Here is a 3,757-nt window from a genome sequence, read left to right as displayed (position 1 = left end):
CCCGTCTCGGCCTCCCAAAGTGCTGGGATTACAGGCTTGAGCCACCGCGTCCGGCTCCAGAGTTCATTCTTATGCCCCTAATCCACACCTGCTTATTCCCAATCTTCCAATCTTGTTCCATCCACGCCTTTGACCAACCAGCCAAGACACTGGTCACTTATTAGGAATTGGTGTATGTCTGTACCTCAGTCCATCTCTCTCTCTCTGTCTGCATACAGAGGGAACAACACGGTATACTGCTCCTAGTTCTGCCCCCTGGGAGGATTCACTATTATTCAGGGCCACTCCCAACTGGAGCTGTAATAGAGTGGTCCATTTCCAGCTGGTACCAAAATATTATACTGACTTATCTGTGAATTGGGTTCGTCTCCTTTCCTCCATTATCTGTTGGTTGCTGGGAACACTCCATGAGGCCGTATATGTGGGTGAAGGAGAAAACCCAGAGAGACAGAGTTGGGTGCCACAGGACTCTGAGCTCCCCGTTTATTTAATTTACTTATGCCTTTTAGATCCCTTTTGCTCAGCCTTAAATATACCATTTCCATCATATATTTTTTGGGTTTTTTTGTTCTTTGTTTTTTTTTTTTTTGTTGTTATTGTTTTTGTTTTTGAGACAGTCTTGCACCATCCCCCAGGCTGGAGTGCAATGGTGTGATCTCGTCTTACTGCAACCTATGCCTCCCGGGTTCAAGCGATTCTCCTGCCTCAGCCTCCCGAGTAGCTGGGGTTACAGGCATGCACCACCACGCCCGGCAATTTTTTTTGTATTTTTAGTAGAGATGGGGTTTTGCCATGTTGGCCAGGCTGGTCTCGAACTCCTGACCTCAGGTGATCCGCCCACCTCTGCCTCCCAAAGTGCTGGGATTACAGGTGTGAGCCGCTGTGCCCAGCCTCTTTGTTGTTTTGTTGGTTTGTTTGTTCGTTTGTTAAAGACAGGGTATGATTGTATCACTGTGTTGCCCGGGCTGGAGTGCAGTGGTACAATCATAGCTTACTGCAGCCTTGACTTCCTAGGCTCAAGAAATCATCCCACCTCACCCTCCCAAGTATCTGGGACCACAGGCATGTGCCACCACACTCAGCTAATTTTATATTTCTTTTAGAGACAGAGGTCGCACTACATTGCCCATGCTGGTCTCCAACTCCTGGCTCCAAGTGGTCCTTCTGCCTCCAGGTCTTAAAGTGCTGGGATTACAGGCGTGAGCCAATGCGCCTGGCTTCCATCACATACGGAATTGCTGCTCTACCTTTCTGATAATACCCAACTTAAGATATATAGCTACCTGGCATCCAGTGGTGAGATGCATAGTCACTACTGGGGCTCAGTGGCACATCAGGGCCTCTTTTCCCAAAGGGACCACAGTAAGCATAGCTTTACTCCAGAATCCTAAGAATCCTAACTGCAATTCTCCTATGTGGACTTTCAGAGACTCTCTACAGAATCCTTATTTTTTCCTCCCTACAGAATCGTTATCCAACTTTACACAGATACATCCAGCAACATTGCATCTTTGGATCATATAATCAGAGGTGGCAGCATAGCTTGTTTTGTGCCCTGAACCTGTTACACAGTTAAGAGGAAAGAAAAAAACCAAAATGACCTAATGTGCTGTCACCCAGGCTGGAGTGAAGTGGTGCGATCTCAGCTCACTGCAAGCTCTGCCTCCCAGTTTCTGGCATTCTCCTGCCTCAGCCTCCTGTGTAGCTGGGACTGCAGGCACTCACCACCATGCCCAGCTAATTTTTTGTATTTTTAGTAGAGACGGGGTTTCACTGTGTTAACCAGGATGGTCTTGATCTCCTGACCTCGTGATCCACCCACCTCAGCCTCCCAAAGTGTTGGGATTACAGGTGTGAGTCACCACGCCCAGCCTGCTTTTTCTATTCTCTCACTCAACACAACAATCACCACAGACCAGATGTGTGGGTGGGGTTTTTTCCCCTCACCTCAAGCAGCAGACACCAGCTGGGTGTCCTTTGATTCAATTATTATTATTATTATTATTATTATTTGAGATGGAGTTTCACTCTTGTTGCCCAGGCTGGAGTGCAGTGGTACTATCTTGGCTCACCACAACCTCCACCTCCCCGGTTCAAGCGATTCTCCTGACTCAGCCTCCTGAGTAGCTGGGATTACAGGCATGAGCCACCACACCCGGCTAATTTTGTATTTTCAGTAGAGATGGAGTGTCTCCATGTTGGTCAGGCTGGTCTCGAACTCCCAACCTCAAGTGATCCACCCAAAGTGCTGGGATTACAGGTGTGAGCCACCTCGCCCAGCCTCAATTCTTTTTTTATTTTATTTTAATTTAATTTAATTTTTTTTTTTTGAGATGGAGTCTCGCTCTGTCACCCGGGCTGGAGTGCAGTGGCCGGACCTCAGTTCACTACAAGCTCCGCCTCCCGGGTTCACGCCATTCTCCTGCCTCAGCCACCCGAGTAGCTGGGACTACAGGCACCCACCAGCTTGCCCGGCTAGTTTTTTGTATTTTTTAGTAGAGACGGGGTTTCACCATGTTAGCCAGGATGGTCTCGATCTCCTGACCTCATGATCCACCGGTCTCGGCCTCCCAAAGTGCCAGAATTACAGGTTTGAGCCACCGTGCCCGGCCAAAACTTAGCTTTGCTGTTTCCGCTCGGTTTTTTTTTTTAATTATTAAAATAAAAATATGGAATGCTGCATGAATTTGCATGTCATCCTTGCACAGGGGCCATGCTAATTTTCTCTGTATTGTTCCGATTTTAGTATATGATGAAATGAGCACTTTTTTCTTTTCTTCAGACAGGGTCTCACTGTGTCACCAAGGTGGGCTCAATCACGGCTCACTGCAGTCTTGACCTCCTGGGTTCAAGCGATCCTCCTGCCTCAGCCTCCCGAGTAGCTGGGACTATAGGGGTGCACCGTCATGCCTGGCTAATTTTTGTATTTTTTGTAAAGATGGGGTTTTGCCATGTTGGCCAGGCTAGTCTCAAATTCCTAGACTCAAGGGATCTGCCCGCCTCAGCCTCCCAAAGTGCTGGTATGACAGGCATGGGCCACTGTGCCCAGACTCCAATTCAATTCTGACACTGTCTACCTGGAGAGAGCATCGGTCTAACAGGTTGAGGGACTCCTCAACACTGACGCTCAAGACACAAATCAGGGCTTCTGGAACTTCCGACTGGTTGCAAGTTGGGATTCCCACAACCCCTTCTTTGGGTTCAATTAATTTGCTAGAGAAGCTCCTAAAGCACAGGGAAACACAGCAGTTTACTATACAGGAAATTATGAAGGCTACATGAACAGTTGTGTTGGGTGAGGTATGGGAGAATGGGCACGCACAGCGTCCTCCAGGAACATCCATGTGTACAGCTATTGGGAAGCTCTTGGAATCCTGTCTTTGTTTTTTTTTTTTAATGGAGGCTTCATTACATAAGAATGATTGATTAAGCCATTGGCCATTGGTGATCAACTTAACTTTCAGTCCTTCTCCCCTTCAGTGGATGGAGCTGAAAGTCCCAACCCTTTAACCCTGCCTTGGTCTTCTCAGTGACCAGCCCTATCCTCAGGCTACCTAGGGACTGCTAGCCATCAGTCAATCATTAGTATACAAAGCATGGTGGCATACACCTATAGCCCAAACTGTTCAAGAGGCTGAGGTGGGAAGATTGCTTGAGCCTAGAAATTCAAGTCCAGCCTGGGCAACACAGTGAGATTCCATCTCTAAAAAATAAACAAATACGAAATAATTAGCATACAAAGGCATCACTTTGGAGA

At 47.5% G+C, this 3,757-nt stretch overlaps 1 non-coding gene across 1 annotated transcript; it reads right to left on the bottom strand.

Moving 5' to 3' along the window:
* Positions 1-2,663: 2,663 nt before the first annotated feature.
* Positions 2,664-2,772, bottom strand: LOC111547796. Its single transcript, XR_002733224.1, has one exon. It is a non-coding gene; the product is annotated as a U6 spliceosomal RNA (small nuclear RNA).
* Positions 2,773-3,757: the final 985 nt, after the last annotated feature.

Source organism: Piliocolobus tephrosceles, chromosome 1 (genome assembly GCF_002776525.5).
Source record: "Piliocolobus tephrosceles isolate RC106 chromosome 1, ASM277652v3, whole genome shotgun sequence".
NCBI classification, from domain to species: Eukaryota; Metazoa; Chordata; class Mammalia; order Primates; family Cercopithecidae; genus Piliocolobus; species Piliocolobus tephrosceles.
Note: the sequence above shows the minus strand (reverse complement) of the source record. Positions and strands in the feature narration are given on the sequence as shown.